General features: G+C 41.1%; 1 non-coding gene across 1 annotated transcript; it reads left to right on the top strand.

The window, feature by feature from the left end:
• Positions 1 to 9843: 9843 nt before the first annotated feature.
• On the top strand, positions 9844 to 9927 carry Trnal-cag (transfer RNA leucine (anticodon CAG)). The gene has a single exon. It is a non-coding gene; the product is annotated as a tRNA-Leu (tRNA).
• The last annotated feature ends 8988 nt before the right edge of the window (positions 9928 to 18915 follow it).

Here is an 18915-nt window from a genome sequence, read left to right as displayed (position 1 = left end):
CAAGGGACCACCAATTTAGTATTGGATGGCAGCGTGGAGGGTAAAAACCGTAGAGGGAGACCAAGAGATGAACACGCTAAGCAGATTCAGAAGGACGCAGGTTGCAGTAGGTACTGGGAGATGAAGAAGCTTGCACATGTAGAGCTGCATCAAACCAGTCTCAAAACTGAAGAGCACCACAACAACAACAACATATTCGCGTTCGCGTCAAACGCGCCGGCCCCGTTTTGGACTGCAGTGAGGATTGTGTGTGATGACCATTGTTACAGCATGTGATGGAATACTAAAAATTCTAACCTGTGATGAGATTAACCGTAACTAGAAGTGTGAGCCGAAAGTACTGTCTCTCATATTGCGTCCAAACAGAATACATGTCAAACACTGTGAAACATCTTGGCATTGGTTATTGCAAAACCCTTTATCATTGTGAGAACTTCGTTGAACCGCCGCACCCTCGTTATAAACGACCCCCAAAGCAGAAAAAACCGATTAGAGTTTATCTATTAGACCATAGTCATATCAAAGTTGAAGCTAGGCTGCTGTTTCGGTGAACAACAGTCGTCCTGATGTCAGAAGATGAAACATTACCGTGCCGAATTATTACAGTTCATCCGAAGCTTGCAGCTATCATTTCACACGTCGCTAACATGAAACTCAGCAAATGGAAGTACTGTATCATGTAGCCTGCTCTTCATCGGAGATTGGAATAGTTGTGGAGAACAATCTTAATAAAGGCGATCAGCAGCTCATCTAATTCCGTGAGCTTCGGCATTCAGAGGGATCATGTCGGTGTATTGTGCAAACGTGAACACTCACGGGCATGTGAATGAGGCTGGAACCAGGCCAGATCGATAGGATAGACGTCAAATGACGTCAGTCGATCCGACATAACACCCCCCCCCCCCCCAATTCCCCCAGCATGACTACTCTGTTTCATATCTTCTTAGCAAACATGTGTTCAGACGGCTGTAACACGGAAACGGTACGGTTCCGGACAATAGTCCCTATTCATGATGATATATTCTCACTCTCCTCTATTAGTCCTAGAAGTTTGTAACGGGAATTAGCGAACACCCTGTATACGTACAGTGCTTTGAAAAGTGATTGAGTTCTTTCGCAAGCGATTTGTGCCACATTACGCACACGGTGTTTCAAAAAGTATGTTTGCATGTCGAACGCTTATATTTATTAAACTGTAAGACATGCAGCTAAGAAGCTTGGTACATACATTTGTTAATCTTTTCTAGTTTAGTTGACAGATGGTCAATATATCCTCCACCATTGACATGAACAATATCACATTGATACTCTAAATCCTCCCATATTCAGGTAAGAACGCCCACGGTCACTGATGTTATTGGCGTACGAATCCGATTCTTCAACTCTTCTAGGTTCTGCGGTAATGTTGGCGTGTAAACTTTGTCCTTAATGAAACCCCCATAGGAAGAAGTCACACGACGTCAAATTCAGTGACCGTGGAGGCCAGCTGAGAAGTACTAAGTCGTCGGCTACGAGTACAACGGCTCGGTAGATTTTCCATGCGCTGATAACCACGCCGTTGGGCGCCCATAAAGTCAAAACACAATCACTCTCAGGAGTTTCGTTCAGATATTCACGCACTTGGCGACTGCAGTGAGCGGGTACCCCGTTTTGTTGAAAAATGAAGGTGTCCTCGTTCAGTCTCGAAAACGACCAGATTTGTAACATAGCAAGATACTGCTCACCGTTAACCGTGTTTGAATCAAAGAAGGTATTGCCATAAACAAATGAACGGAATATCGAACACACTTTAGGTGAATCTCGTACGAGTGGAATATCGAACACACTTTGGGTGAATCTCGTACACGATCAGTGTCTGTATGTGGGTTCTGTAGGTCCGAATTTCGAACACTGTGTTTCTTTACTTTTCCACTAAGTCGGAAAGTCGCTTGAGCATTAAACAAGATGTGTTTTGCGAAAGTGTCAATAGCATTCTCAAAGTCGTCAGAAAATCCACACGACTGGCTTTGTCGTCATTACGTAGAGCCTGTAGCAGCTGTAACTAGTACGACTTCAAAACTCACCGACGTCTCAAAACAAGCCAAACTTTTATTGTAGGCAGTTGTCACTTTCGTCGGAAACACAAGGGCGGCCATGACTCTCTTTACAAACACATCCTGCGTCTAGCTTCTGTCGATACTATCAGTAAGGCTTCCTTCCACTCGGAAGATCAGTGTGGTACCTCAACCTGAAACGTCTTAACGGCTTTGCACTGTAATTGCACAATTACACTTCGCAAACTCGTGAACACAAAATGATTTCTGCTGCGGAGTTGCTATATTGGAACATGTGACAGTACCAAAGCAAACAGAAGGCAACCTACATCTAGCGGCGATGTATTACTTCATTCAATAACCGAGCCTAGCGCAGCGATTGATAGTTTTGTCAACATACTAGTTTGTAACACACAAATTCTTTTTGAAGCATCCTGTATTTCAATATGTTGAGAAAAGCTGTAATAGGCGAAGGGTACGAATTACAACCTGTTAATGTGAGTGGGCTGCTGCAAGTGAACAACTAACTAAAATTAACTTAGTAATACAACTATTTTTCTTTCGATTTTTATGCTTTCCATATTGTTACAAAATATTACAGGCGAGAGTCAAATAGTTTGCAATTACGGAACTATTCAGGGACTAGGTTGCTTTTATTTATTGATTTTTCATTTCATGTAATGTAGATTTTTATGTTTGTCCTGGCTCTTGTGTAAGCACTTACATGTTCGAACTTCTTCGATAAAAGTTTTCGCTTAACTACTTTTCACAAGTGTTCCGTTCACTGCACCTGAGATTGCTGGTAATACCTATTTCGTTTGATCCCACAATTACTTTCTCCTCATTTCTTGCTGCCTTGAAACCGTTGTTCAACTCTCTAATTTCCCTCACAACCTTAGAGGGCTCGATCATGATATCAAGTTAATAGCTTTCCAATCTCTCTACAGTTGCTGTTTATGACAGGTTCGGTCTATGACAGTTTAGGCTCTACGTCTTCATAGCACTGCAGTACCGGACGATACGATTAAAATGTTCAGCACTAATAACTCAAACAGTAATAAACATCGAAATCTGTTCTAACTTTCAGTGACATTTCCAAGCGCTTTCTAATGGCATACGCAGTACTTTTGCAATATGCCAGTAACTACTGCGATAGCAACATCCATGACAAAACTATTCCACCTAGCCTGGAAGATATGAGACAGGCAAAATACACTCAGACTTCACAAAGGTTGTAATAACTCGGATTTCACAAAATGAAAGTGCTGACAAGTTTTGCTGAACTATAAGTTTAACGAGGCATGGTTGCAAAACACTGACGCGAATTATTTACAGAAGAATGGAGAAACTAATAGTAGCCGACCTCGAGCGGGATCAATTTGGGATCCGGAAAAAAGTAAGAAAACGCGAATTCAAGCTTTTACAGCATTTGTAGATTTAGAGAAAGCGTTTGACAATGCTGACTTGAATTACACTCTTTGAAATTCTGAAAGCAGCAAGATAAAATACAGGGAGCGGAACGTTACTCACTACTTGTGTAGAAACCAGACGGCAATAAGAGTTGAAGGACATGACACGACAGGGTAGCAGTGGCTGAGAAAGGAGTGATATATGGTTGTAAGCTATCTCACATGTTATTAAGTATGTACACTGATGAAACTGAGAGGGAAAAACCGAAGTGAAATTTGGAAAGGGAATTAAGGTGCACGAAACAGAAATAACAATTTGGAGGTTTGCTGATGGCATTGTAATTGTGTCAGAGACGTAAATGGACTTGGAAAATCATGTATTGGAATGGATAGTGCCTTGCAAAGGAGTTATAAGATGCATACCAATAAAAGTAAAACCACGATAATGGAATGTAGTCTAATAAATCAGACCATGCTGAGGGAACTAGATTACGAAAGAAGATATAATCCTCACTTGCGTTTTATTTTTGTTGACGTTCATCTGATGGTCTCTTTGCAAAATCCAATGCATTCCAATCAACCGCTCTTCCAGTGGACTTCGTATAAAATTAGGAAATCATACACTGAAATTAGTAGAGGAGTTCCGATATTTGAGCAACGAAATAGTTTAAGATGGTCGAAGTAGAGAGGATATAAAGTGACACTAGTAATATCAAGAAATACGTTTCTGAAGAACAGGAATTTGCTGAAGTCGAATAAAAATTTAAATGTTTGGTAGTCTTTTCTGGATACTTCTTTTGGAGTGCTACCTTGCGCACAAGTGAAACGTTGACGACAAGCAGTTAAAACCAAAACAGAATAGAAGCATTTGAAATGTGATGCTACATCTACATCTACATCCATACTCCGCAAGTCACCTGATGGTGTGTGGCGGAGGGTTCTCTGAGTAACTCTATCGGTTCTCCCTTCTATTCCAGTCTCGTATTGTTCGTGGAAAGGATTGTCGGTATGCTTCTGTGTGGGCTCTAATCTCTCTGATTTTATCCTCATGGTCTCTTCGCGAGATATACGTAGGAGGGAGCAATATACTGCTTGATTCTTCGGTGAAGGTATGTTCTCGAAACTTCAACAAAAGCCCGTACCGAGCTACTGAGCGCCGGCCGCGGTGGTCTCGCGGTTCTAGGCGCGCAGTCCGGAACCGTGCGACTGATACGGTCGCAGGTTCGAATCCTGCCTCGGGCATGGATGTGTGTGATGTCCTTAGGTTAGTTAGGTTTAAGTAGTTCTAAGTTCTAGGGGACTGATGACCACAGCAGTTGAGTCCCATAGTGCTCAGAGCCATTTGTACCATTTTCGAGCTACTGAGCGTCTCTCCTGCAGAGTCTTCCACTGGAGTTTATCTATCATCCCCGTAACGCTTTCGCGATTACCAAATGATCCTGTAACGAAGCGAGCTGCTCTCCCTTGGATCTTCTCTATCTCTTCTATCAACCCTATCTGGTACAGATCCCACACTGCTGAGCAGTATTCAAGCAATGGGCGAACAAGGGTACTGTAACCTACTTCCTTTGTTTTCGGATTGCATTTCCTTAGGATTCTTCCAATGAATCTCAGTCTGGCATCTGCTTTACCGATGATCAACTTTATATGATCATTCCATTTTAAATCACTCCTAATGCGTACTCCCAGATAATTTATCGAATTAACTGTTTCGAGTTGCTGACCTGCTATTTTGTAGCAAAATGATAAGGGATCTACACTCCTGGAAATTGAAATAAGAACACCGTGAATTCATTGTCCCAGGAAGGGGAAACTTTATTGTCACATTCCTGGGGTCAGATACATCACATGATCACACTGACAGAACCACAGGCACATAGACACAGGCAACAGAGCATGCACAATGTCGGCACTAGTACAGTGTATATCCACCTTTCGCAGCAATGCAGGCTGCTATTCTCCCATGGAGACGATCGTAGAGATGCTGGATGTAGTCCTGTGGAACGGCTTGCCATGCCATTTCCACCTGGCGCCTCAGTTGGACCAGCGTTCGTGCTGGACGCGCAGACCGCGTGAGACGACGCTTCATCCAGTCCCAAACATGCTCAATGGGGGACAGATCCGGAGATCTTGCTGGCCAGGGTAGTTGGCTTACACCTTCTAGAGCACGTTGGGTGGCACGGGATACATGCGGACGTGCATTGTCCTGTTGGAACAGCAAGTTCCCTTGCCGGTCTAGGTATGGTAGAACGATGGGTTCGATGACGGTTTGGATGTACCGTGCACTATTCAGTGTCCCCTCGACGATCACCAGAGGTGTACGACCAGTGTAGGAGATCGCTCCCCACACCATGATGCCGGGTGTTGGCCCTGTGTGCCTCGGTCGTATGCAGTCCTAATTGTGGCGCCCACCTGTACGGCGCCAAACACGCATACGACCATCATTGGCACCAAGGCAGAAGCGACTCTCATCGCTGAAGACGACACGTCTCTATTCGTCCCTCCATTCACGCCTGTCGCGACACCACTGGAGGCGGGCTGCACGATGTTGGGGCGTGAGCGGAAGACGGCCTAACGGTGTGCGGGACCATAGCCCAACTTCATGGAGTCGGTTGCGAATGGTCCTCGCCGATACCACAGGAGCAACAGTGTCCCTAATTTGCTGGGAAGTGGCGGTGCGGTCCCCTACGGCACTGCGTAGGATCCTACGGTCTTGGCGTGCATCCGTGCGTCGCTGCGGTCCGGTCCCATGTCGACGGGCACGTGCACCTTCCGCCGACCACTGGCGACAACATCGATGTACTGTGGAGACCTCACGCCCCACGTGTTGAGCAATTCGGCGGTACGTCCACCCGGCCTCCCGCATGCCCACTATACGCCCTCGCTCAAAGTCCGTCAACTGCACATACGGTTCACGTCCAAGCTGTCGCGGCATGCTACCATTGTTAAAGACTGCGATGGAGCTCCGTATGCCACGGCAAACTGGCTGACACTGACGGCGGCGGTGCACAAATGCTGCGCAGCTAGCGCCATTCGACGGCCAACACCGCGGTTCCTGGTGTGTCAGCTGTGCCGTGCGTTCGATCATTGCTTGTACAGCCCTAACGCAGTGTCCGGAGCAAGTATGGTGGGTCTGACACACCGGTGTCAATGTGTTCTTTTTTCCATTTCCAGGAGTGTATCTTTCTATGTATTCGCAGCACATTACACTTGTCTACATTGAGATTCAATTGCCATTCCCTGCACCATGCGTCAATTCGCTGCAGATCCTCCTGCATTTCAGTACAACCTCTCGATACACCACAGCATCATCTGCAAAAAGCCTCAGTGAACTTCCGATGTCATCCACCAGGTCATTTATGTATATTGTGAATAGCAACGGTCCTATGACACTCCCCTGCGGCACACCTGAAATCACTCTTACTTCGGAAGACTTTTCTCCATTGAGAATGACATGCTGCGTTCTGTTATCTAGGAACTCCTCAATCCAGTCACACAATTGGTCTGATAGTCCTTATGCTCTTACTTTGTTCATTAAACGACTGTGGGGAAATGTATCGAACGCCTTGCGGAAGTTAAGAAACACGGCATCTACCTGTGAACCCTATGGCCCTCTTAGTCTCGTGGACGAATAGCGCGAGCTGGGTTTCACACGACCGTCTTTTTCGAAACCCATGCTGATTCCTACAGAGTAGAGTTCTAGTCTCCAGAAAAGTCATGATGCTCGAACATAATACGTGTTCCAAAATTCTACAACTGATCGACGTTAAAGATATAGGTCTATAGTTCTGCACATCTGTTCCACGTCCCTTCTTGAAAACGGGGATGACCTGTGCCCTTTTCCAATCCTTTGGCACGCTACGCTCTTCTAGAGACCTACGGTACACCGCTGCAAGAAGGGGGGCAAGTTCCTTCGCGTACTCTGTGTAAAATCGAACTGGTATCCCATCAGGTCCAGCGGCCTTTCCTCTTTTGAGCGATTTTAATTGTTTCTCTATCCCTCTGTCGTCTATTTCGATATCTACCATTCTGTCATTTGTGCGACAATCTACGGAAGAATGCTAAAGATTAAATGGGTATATCGTATTAGAGAAAAAAAAAATTCGTGTGAAAATTTGACTAAAAGAAGAAATCATTTGGTAAGATACATCTTGAGGCATCAATTAATCGTCAGCTTGGTAATAGACGCTTATATGTGTGTGTGGTTTGGGAGGGGGGGGGGGGGGGGGGAGACTAAAGCAGGAGACCTAGGTTCGAATACAGGAAACTGTTTCAAATCGATGATCGATGTGGATTACGTTAGTTATGCAGAAATGAAGAGACTTGGACAAGACCGAACACCGTGGAGAGCTGCATCAACCCAATCTTTGGAATGCAAACCACAACTACTGTATCACTATGGAATTATTTTTTTTTTCGCAGAACGTTTGATTGCAGTTATGGGTACTGAAAATTCATGGGTAAATTCTTTCATAAATCAGGCAGATACATCTCAGGAAAATGTGAAGTTTTCCCTGGAACATCGCCCACGAACTACACGCTGCACTTCACAAATAAGTAGCTAACCGAGTGGCCAAGGTTCAAGCCGAATGTGACTCAAGGGATGATGACATGGTGTGCCTTTTTCTTCCTGACATCGAAGTGTTTCCGACATGTCCACCAGATATTTCATCATCTATTTCACCGTCACGTGTCTGCAGCATAATTTCTAATGTAGATCGTAACCAATTAACAATGACACCAACATTTAAATACCATATTTTCACTTACCTAATAGAGTTGAAGCCCTTATCAAATAATCGATAATGCTTACGCAAGAGGATGATGATCTAAGCTCTGCGCGATCAATACCTAGCAACAAAGAACATATGCTTCCGCAGCCTGTGCCACGATGATTAAAATTCTTCTGGGTTTGCACCGTGTTGTTTTATAATATACTTTAAACTGTAAAACAAACGTTTCTACCGAATTTGCAACGGCTTTCTTCAGGACAACACTGGTTTTGGTGAAGCGAAGGTAGGTCTATTTATTGCAGACGATCAGTCTGTGAAATTTTATTGCTCCTAGAATATAATAGGCTGGTCATGTCGGAGGGGGCGAGGATAAGAAAGAAGCAATTCGTAGGCTAGCGGCATTGTCGGTGATTGGCGACAGTATGCAAATCATCGTTCGGTAAAAGGTGTACATGTAAGTGAAGAAAAAATACCTCTTCGTCAAGGCACTTCGTGTTCATCTATACAGCGGTCTCACCAGAACCCAAAAGCATTGGAAAAAAAAGTGTGTTAACTTTTCAGTTACTTGTACATATCTCTTCATAGACACCACGAGATAGGAACTGCAGATTTCCAGGTCCTGCCAGAAGAGTTGGCATTTCTCCAGTGCATTGGAAATGGTTACTATTTGCAACAGATCGTGCTGACCTGGCAGTCCGGCTGCGGATGGGTCCAGAAAAACGCTCATCATCATTAGACCAGTTCAAGTGAGCACCGTCAGCTAAACGTGCATTTAGCAGTATTATGACTAAGAATGACACGGCGCCATTCTTTTGAAACAGAAAGTATCACGCCCAGATATTACTACAGCAGTTACTGAACACCGAGGCGGGTAGTTATCCGTTAACTTTGCGTCTCCATCTCTTCATCTCTGAGTTCTCATCAAGTGTCTCCTTTACTCGTTGTGTAACTCTCAAAGTCAGAGGATATTTGTATATTGTCAAATACCTACTGTGTTGTATGGAATCTATTTCAGTCGCATTGGTATTACAATTTTTGCAAACGCTAATGTATTTAACTTGTTATAGTATGCTGCAATCAAGCAACGCACAAGACGGTCGAAGCTAACATAGAGTCTAAAATTGTAGTCTGACTTATTTACAGGAAATGGTCAACTAAGGCCCATTGCAGATTGCATATGATCAACGACCTCTGTTTTTCGAAATAGGAACGGTACCATGAGGCTAGCGATGCTAGATGTGTACTGAACTATTAGAAGGAAAGGAAGTGTTTAATGTCCTATCGACATTGATGGCATTGTAAATGAAGCACAGGCTCAGACTGGCCAGGCATGGGGGAAGACAGTGGTACTGTCATGTTTGTGGAACATTTCGAAACCATTAAGGCGCTAAGATACATGCGGCCGTTTGCTTGCCAAAACGCAGCAGTTGTTTTTAGTGGTGTTTTTACCAGCTGTTTCTTTTGTACAACTTGATCAGGCGATCTCTGAGTCTGCTTGCGTTAATCTAATGATGCCTGTCACTGCTAAAAACCGGCGTGTCGTCTTCAAATTGTGTTGAGCGGATATTTTACATTATTAAGATCTCACTGGCAACAACATACAAGAAATAAATAAAAAATAAAATGTAACTACTATAAGTATAAGATAGACTGAAGTGTCGTCTATCTGTCAGGATGGCCGAGCGGTCTAAGGCGCTGCGTTCAGGTCGCAGTCCACTTCTGTGGGCGTGGGTTCGAATCCCACTCCTGACAACTATTTTTATATCGATATTTAGGGGCAACAGTTGCTCATCATCATTAACATTAATTTTACTTACGTCATTTTTAAATTTGCAACATTCTGTACTATGGTTAACCAAATGCAGAAGGAAGGATCCTGTTATTAGTCGGTAGTTACAACGTACAGGGTGTGAAAACCAATCGCTTGGGCTCCAAGGTCAAACTTACAAGGGAATCGTCCAATTTTAACGTATCGAAAATCACCCTTACATTCTTTACGCAGCAGTATTACGGCAAAAGAAATGCACTGTCAAAATTTTAGCTGCCAAGGCGCATTACAAGTTTTTTTTTTGTTTTGTAAATTTTAAAATTACTCATTTTTGCAGCACGAACGGCTTGCAACAGCGGTTTGTGCAGCCCTTCCTGCCTAGTGCCGAATCGGCGAATAAATAGACGCAGCCGTGACAAGAGGACGTAGCGCTGTTCTGCGAAGTGCAGGCACGCGAATTTAAGCACTTAACCATACCAAACATGTCTCAAATAGATAGTTTCTTGAACAAATAGTAGTTTATATTCATAGCTACACTGCCGCAGATGTGACTAGAAGAGGAAAGAAAATCAAGGTCTACGTTATATTACACATGACTTACATCAATCGGAGTTTAATTTGACATTAAATATTTTATAACAAGTACTGTGGCACAGTTCTTATGATAATTTTTGAGCAATGTATATTTTGCTAACAACGAAACAGTTCTGAAAATGATAAGATTAAGGAAGCTCTTTCACACTACGGAGACGTTAAATCAATTGCAAATGAAAGATGGTCGCTTCGCTTTAAACTGCAGTGTTTTAACGGGGTCCGCTGTGTCGAGATGGACGTTAAGACGAATATTCCGTCTCACATAACTGTTTGTGGGTATAAGGCACAAATTGTTTATACAGGTCAGGAAGCTACATGTCATATATGTAACGAAACCGGCCACTTCAGACAGGAATGTCCGCGGCGAACTGTTGTTCTTAAAAGTAATTTGATACAGCGTCAGAAGCTTACCTTAAATGATCTGTTACCAAAGAATAGCCCGGAACAACTGGTTGAGGATGTTAACGCAGCGGGTCAAGCTGATGTCTCCCTTCACGAAAGGAAACTCTGTTGCCACTACTCGTGAAACTGAAACGCAACCGAAAAAAGACCTCTGGAGATATTTGATACTTGTTCAGAGGACGAGCTGTCTTGTCCCACTCCCTCACTTCACAAGCAAAAACAGTGCGATGAGAAGGCAGAGGAGCATAACACACATACGGTACCGGAAAATGAAGGGGGGTGTAGGCAGCATTCATTTGCAAGAAACAACAGGTGCAGTAGCCAATAGCAAAGATCAGAATCTATCTGTTAATAAACAAATTCAGGGAGACGTTGCAAAACTGCAGTCTCCATTTGTTTCCCTCGATCAGAAAGTGAGTGAAATTAATAAAGAACGGGGAAGTGGTGGCCAAACTGAAATCACGGTCAACACCTCAGGGCAGGCGCCTGCAACCGAAATTGCTAAAGCGTCTGCTGCTGCTCCAGATAAGACGCGAAGTAAAATACCGATGCAACCAAATGAGAATGTAGCTCGTAACCAAGGGAAGGGAAAATCCGGTAGGGGCGACCCAAGCCCAAAGAATGTTCGGTCCGAAACGGTCGTACATGAATCACTGGCGGAAAAATCAGAAAGTTTACCAGGAAATCAGTCTGCTTGCGGTACAAGAGAAAACCTCAGAAGTAGAAAAAAATGGGACAGTAACTAATAAACTGATTGAAGTGTTATTCCACGTTCAGCCTTCCGAGACAACTGAACCGTGAACCACAGTAAACTAAATTAGTTCATAAAAACAACTACATAGTTACAGCACAATGACGCAATCTTATTCTGTCACCACTATAAACATAAATAAAATCACGACCGGTTTGAAATTATCGGCACTTAAGGAATTTTTGTACGAATCCGCGACTGATATTGCCCTGTTACAAAAAGTTCTAATTTCGGATTTGGTAATTCCCGGTTTTGTCAGTTACATAAATGTGTCTCCCGAAACAAGTGTTGGTACAGCTATTTTGGCGAGAGAATGGATTACAGTAAGCGAGGTGGAACGATTGGAGTCCGGAAGGGGAATAGGACTAAATATTTATGATGTGACTATCATCAACTTGTACGCCCCTTCAGGAAGTTCTCATCGAGCTCACAGGGCACGTTTCTTCAAAGATGACTTGATATACTTGTTAAGGAAATCGCCAAGACAGTTATTACTTGGAGGTGATTTTAATTGTGTTTTAAATCGAAAAGATCAGTTACCTAATTTTAATTTCTCAAGTGAACTAAAGCAATTAGTTACTGGTTTAGAATTAAAGGATATATGGGAAATCAAATATCCCTCCACTGTTGAGTTCACTTATGTGACGGCAACATCACGTAGCAGGATTGATAGACTATATATTACTAAAAATCTTGTAACTTCTGTGACAAAAGTAGAAACCATTCCTACGTACTTTTCAGACCATTCAAGTGTCTTAGCTTGCATAAATCTAACAAGACAGCCGGTTCGCCGATTCAAGAATCAGTGGAATTTGAACACTTCGTTGTTAGTAAATCATGATTTAGAAGATCTGATTAAAGAAACATGGGTAATATGCCTACGAGCCCGTAGTAGATATGCCACTGCCATTGACTGGTGGGTTAAAATAGCAAAGCCAAAGTTGAGGAAAGTTCTTATTCAATACAGTGCCCAAAGCGTAAGGGAAATGAAATGCACTATAGAGTATTACTATTCCGTTTTGAGAGATCTATATGATCAAGTCTCAGCAGGTTCCTCACTTCGGATAGCAGACATCAAGAAAGTCAAAGCCAAGTTACTTAATATCAAGAGAAGTCAAATGTAAGGGTTGAAAATAAAATCGAAGGCAAATTCGGTGTCAGAAGATGAAACTACTTCCCTATATCATTTAGCGAAGCATACGAAAAACAGTTCTCTGTTTACTCTCCGTGGTCGAAATCCGAAGTGTCTTATGGATGAGGAAAAGAAACGTTTTTCTTACACCAGAAGCACCTGATAACAGAAAAATTAACACATACAGGCACTTCACAGTATATACCAGTTTTATTTAGAGAGACCAGGAATGGAGAGAGTAAGAAATGCCTGTGGCTGCTGTTCTGCATATTTTGCTGCACGCCAGACATGCTTTATCAGATTCATAAAATGTGCAAACTGACAATGCAGCAATGACTGAAGTTTGACAGCATTGTTCCACTGATAACCTTACATGACAAAGAGCCAGCGGAAATTGCATTGCCTGAATTTTCAGAAGAAAATGCTGAATCACACTATTACTTACAGATGGAAACCGAATGATATTCTTTTGCTCGTCCTCTTAAATACAGATGTCTTTATGTCCAGGCCAAGAGTCCAACAAAAGCGACGAATTATTATCTGCAAATGTTAAGAACGCGTTTCGGATGTAACATTTAAAATTTGTCTTTCCCATTTTTCCAGATTTAGCTACATCGAATACAAGATTTTTGCAATGAATAGTGTGTGAGAATAGGGAGGCATGTGTAAAATATAATACATAATGGAACCTTAAATAATTAAAATAGAAATTTTGGAAGAATAATTGAAAGAAATTGGAAGTATTTATATCCTTCACATTCGTGAATTTACGTACATCTTTTTCTTGTTACCGCTATTGTGCATAGAGATTGGTATAACAATACTGGTTCCGGATGGCTCCTCCTCTGCTCATGCAAATTCTTCTGGTTTGCTTCGATCCTCTTGATGCAGGATTCTCGGCACGGGCGAAATGATGAACCATATATGAATGTACGAATAAACTTTGCTTTCCTTATCACTTTCCATAACACTTCTATAATGTACTGTTGGAATATACGTTTTTTTTAACAATATTCACTCGGCGGAACTCGTAATACGTCCGCCTGCTATCATTTAGAGATACAAAATGGTGAAGATTAATCAACTGAAGAGCGTATGTCTACTTGTTTTGTTTGTATGCCAATATTCTCTACGGTAAAAAATTATTATTTTATGTATATATCTTATACGTATAAAAAGAAAAGAACGAGGGAGAAAGTAACAATAATAATAATAACAATAATATGATTCACTACAGCAAGTAAAGAGTCCTTTTTTACAAACGATTTTATCTTTTTAGCTCGAAATGGCAAATTGGGGTTGGCTCGATACCTTACTGACTGGCTTTATATGCAGCATTTTAGAGGATAGTAAGAAGCTTCATCTTCACATCCGCTACGAATTTCTTTATATTATTACCTATTAATGACATCTCTTGATGATTACTTGAGGAAAACTTTATAATTTTACGACTTTCTTTTCTGTATAATTTCCTGAATCTGTTTAACAGTTGAAAATGCCTGAAGACAGATATAAAACTGCGGAAACAGTACTCCACTGATTCGTATCACTGACATCTGTCGTATAAAAATCTATCAGAGCATTCGTCGACTGCACAAACGATTTTATCTTTTTAGCTCGAAATGGCAAATTGGGGTTGGCTCGAAACCTTACTGACTGGCTTTATATACAGCATTTTAGAGGATAGCAAGAAGCTTCATCTTCACATCCGCTACGAATTTCTTTATATTATTACCTATTAATGACATCTCTTGATGATTACTTGAGGAAAACTTTATAATTTTACGACTTTCTTTTCTGTATAATTTCCTGAATCTGTTTAACAGAGTTTAAAATGCCTGGAAATCAGTAATGTTTATCCTCCTTGCAATTCAGAGCGTCCAATCTCGTAGATCTCTCTCAACAACAGAGCACTGACTGACGAGCTGTTCTAAATCCTTCGAACAATTTTTCTTTCACATCTAGGCACATGTTTCGTACTTTGTGTAAATCTTTCTTCTATTTATACAATTCATGTTCAGATTTTATGAAAAAAAACTGGCTTTGCACAGTGCTTATGTAAAGCGTTTCTTCCCTCCTCCGTTTAACCAAAAACTTTATAGCATTTACTTTGTCACTGAAAGCTATTACTGTATATGATTTCTTTGGTCTTATTAAGTGCTTTATTCTTGTTAATCCGAACCACAATCCACGGAATCTACAGAGTTATCTCTGCTTCCTATGACGTTTCCACAACTTGTAATGAATTTAAAAACTTGTTTAGTTTCTAAAGAAATGTCGATATCACTCAAATGAATATCCAAGACATTAATTCATAAATAACATATTCTCAGGAGAAGTAGGTAATATCGATTGGCTATCACATTCTTCATATTTCATCTTGTTGTTGTTGTTGTCTTCAGTCCTGAGACTGGTTTGCTGCAGCTCTCCATGCTACTCTATCCTGTGCAAGCTGCTTCATCTCCCAGTACCTACTGCAACCTACATCCTTCTGAATCTGCTTAGTGTACTCATCTCTCGGTCTCCCTCTACGATTTTTACCCTCCACGCTGCCCTCCAATGCTAAATTTGTGATCCCTTGATGCCTCAAAACATGTCCTACCAACCGATCCCTTCTTCTAGTCAAGTTGTGAAACAAACTTCTCTTCTCCCCAATCCTATTCAATACCTCCTCCTTAGTTACGTGATCTATCCACCTTATCTTCAGTATTCTTCTGTAGCACCACATTTCGAAAGCTTCTATTCTCTTCTTGTCCAAACTAGTTATCGTCCATGTTTCACTTCCATACATGGCTACACTCCAAACAAATACTTTCAGAAACGACTTCCTGATACGTAAATCTATATTCGATGTTAACAAATTTCTCTTCTTCAGAAACGCTTTCCTTGCCATTGCCAGTCTACATTTTATATCCTCTCTACTTCGACCATCATCAGTTATTTTACTTCCTAAATAGCAAAACTCCTTTACTACTTTAAGTGTCTCATTTCCTAATCTAATTCCCTCAGCATCACCCAATTTAATTTGACTACATTCCATTATCCTCGTTTTGCTTTTGTTAATGTTCATCTTATATCCTCCTTTCAAGACACTGTCCATTCCGTTCAACTGCTCTTCCAAGTCCTTTGCCGTCTCTGACAGAATTACAATGTCATCGGCGAACCTCAAAGTTTTTACTTCGTCTCCATGAATTTTAATACCTACTCCAAATTTTTCTTTTGTTTCCTTTACTGCTTGCTCAATATACAGATTGAATAACATCGGGGAGAGGCTACAACCCTGTCTCACTCGTTTCCCAACCACTGCTTCCCTTTCATGCCCCTCGACCCTTATTACTGCCATCTGGTTTCTGTGCAAATTATAAATAGCCTTTCGCTCCCTGTATTTTACCCCTGCCACCTTTAGAATTTGAAAAAGACTATTCCAGTCAACATTGTCAAAAGCTTTCTCTAAGTCTACAAATGCTAGAAACGTAGGTTTGCCTTTTCTTAATCTTTCTTCTAAGATAAGTCGTAAGGTCAGTATTGCCTCACGTGTTCCAACATTTCGACGGAATCCAAACTGATCTTCCCCGAGGTCTGCATCTACCAGTTTTTCCATTCGTCTGTAAAGAATTCGCGTTAGTATTTTGCACCCGTGGCTTATTAAACTGATAGTTCGGTAATTTTCACATCTGTCAGCACCTGCTTTCTTTGGGATTGGAATTATTATATTCTTCTTGAAGTCTGAGGGTAACTCGCCTGTCTCATACATCTTGCTCACCAGCTGGTAGAGTTTTGTCATGACTGGCTCTCCCAAGGCCGTCAGTAGTTCTAATGGAATGTTGTCTACTCCGGGGGCCTTGTTTCGACTCAGGTCTTTCAGTGCTCTGTCAAACTCTTCACGCAGTATCGTATCTCCCATTTCGTCTTCATCTACATTCTCTTCTATTTCCATAATATTGTCCTCAAGTACATCGCCCTTGTATAAACCTTCTATATACTCCTTCCACCTTTCTGCCTTCCCTTCTTTGCTTAGAACTGGGCTGCCATCTGAGCTCTTGATATTCATACACGTGGTTCTCTTCTCTCCAAAGGTCTCTTTAATTTTCCTGTAGGCAGTATCTATCTTACCCCTAGTGAGATAAGCTTCTACATCCTTACATTTGTCCTCTAGCCATCCCTGTTTAGCCATTTTGCACTTCCTGTCGATCTCATTTTTGAGACGTTTGTATTCCTTTTTGCCTGCTTCATTTACGGCATTTTTATATTTTCTCCTTTCATCAATTAAATTCAATATTTCTTCTGTTACCCAAGGATTTCTAGCAGCCCTCGTCTTTGTACCTACTTTATCCTCTGCTGCCTTCACTACTACATCCCTCAGAGCTACCCATTCTTCTTCTACTGTATTTCTTTCCCCTATTCCTGTCAATTGTTCCCTTATGCTCTCTCTGAAACTCTGTACAACCTCTGGTTCTTTCAGTTTATCCACGTCCCATCTCCTTAATTTCCCACATTTTTGCAGTTTCTTCAGTTTTAATCTACAGGTCATAACCAATAGATTGTGGTCAGAGTCCACATCTGCCCCTGGAAATGTCTTACAACTTAAAACCTGGTTCCTAAATCTCTGTCTTACCATTATATAATCTATCTGATACCTTTTAGTATCTCCAGGGTTCTTCCACGTATACAACCTTCTTTCATGATTCTTAAACCAAGTGTCTTTACAAGGTTAAAAACATTAACTGGATTCCACATACTGTGAAACTCAGGAACCAGCACAAACGCACATGTTATTAGTAAGCAAATACGAAGAAATCACAAAGAAAATTAATTCAGTTTTATTTGCATTGTTAATTATTAATACTACCACTCAACATGAGGACAGATAATGTTGAGACATTCTTTATACTTTTAGGGAACTTAAGAGATGGTGCTACAACTTTTGTCAGTTACGTGTAAGAACAAAGGATGCAATTCAACGCTGAAACACATGCTTCAGAGATTGTATCCAGCCATACACTTGCTGTCAGTCACAGATGAGTATAAAAATGAAGCAATAAATTTTTTGTAATTTTTATACTGAATGAATCGACTGAGAAGATTTTGTAGCGGTTTGAAGTAGTAGGTGACATGCAAAACGTCCCTATGAAGTATTGGTAATAGGATTTTAAGGTATGGTGCAATGTGTCTTGTGATGAGTGGTTTCCACAGGATGAAAGGATAAGCAGCCATGCGTATTTTCTGATGCTTTCTCGTTTTTTCTCTTTTCCTTTTTTAATTTCAGAAATGATTTTTAACACTATAAACTGGAATTCCGCTATTTCTTTAAAAATAAATTTTGGTATCAATATCTGAACAAAATCTACAGAAATCCAGTCATAAGATGACTCGAAAAATTAATCTATGCGTCACTACTGAGCATAATACTTGTGTAAACATATTTGAAGAGGACGAAGAACAACAAGTTACTTAAATACACAATTTTACACAGACTATTTTATGGACCAGTCATACTCCTCAGATTATTTGATAGCTTTTGGATGATCAGTTTGTTTACTTGCAAGCTATAAAACTCTACAAAGCTCATTTGAAAGTTGGCAGTTTCATAAAACATTTACGTCATTGAAAGTTTTCCATGATTCGTTACAGCAATGATTTCATGCACTTTTAAAAAATTTCTTTCGTTTTCATACCCAAATAACAACAGCTTTCCTTCTTTTGTAATGAAACTATTGAATTGTCAATAATTAGGTTCACTTAGATCACAGATCTGTTACTACGCCCATTTTTTTTTATTTGCTTACTAAACAAACTCAGCTCATGGTGAATAAATCAAAAGTAAGTGTCGTTTAAAGGAGCAGAGAAAAATTCTACCATGATCTCTGCTGGCTTTTCTTCTGACAAGGAAAAATATTTCAGAGCTTCCCCAGCTGTAAAATACACTCCACTGCAGGTATTACATTCTTTTAGTTTTAAAGAATGGTAAAAGTTATCTAGAAGCTATCCGCAAATGCACAAAAGAGAGGAAGTTTTGAGGTTCTATTTGTTAAGACGGAAAAGTAATTAAAAAGTTGATCCAAAATTAACGGTTAAAACGGCTGTGGCAGTTGA

Source organism: Schistocerca gregaria, chromosome 3 (genome assembly GCF_023897955.1).
Source record: "Schistocerca gregaria isolate iqSchGreg1 chromosome 3, iqSchGreg1.2, whole genome shotgun sequence".
NCBI classification, from domain to species: domain Eukaryota; kingdom Metazoa; phylum Arthropoda; class Insecta; order Orthoptera; family Acrididae; genus Schistocerca; species Schistocerca gregaria.
This window is presented reverse-complemented; position numbering and strand designations above follow the sequence as displayed.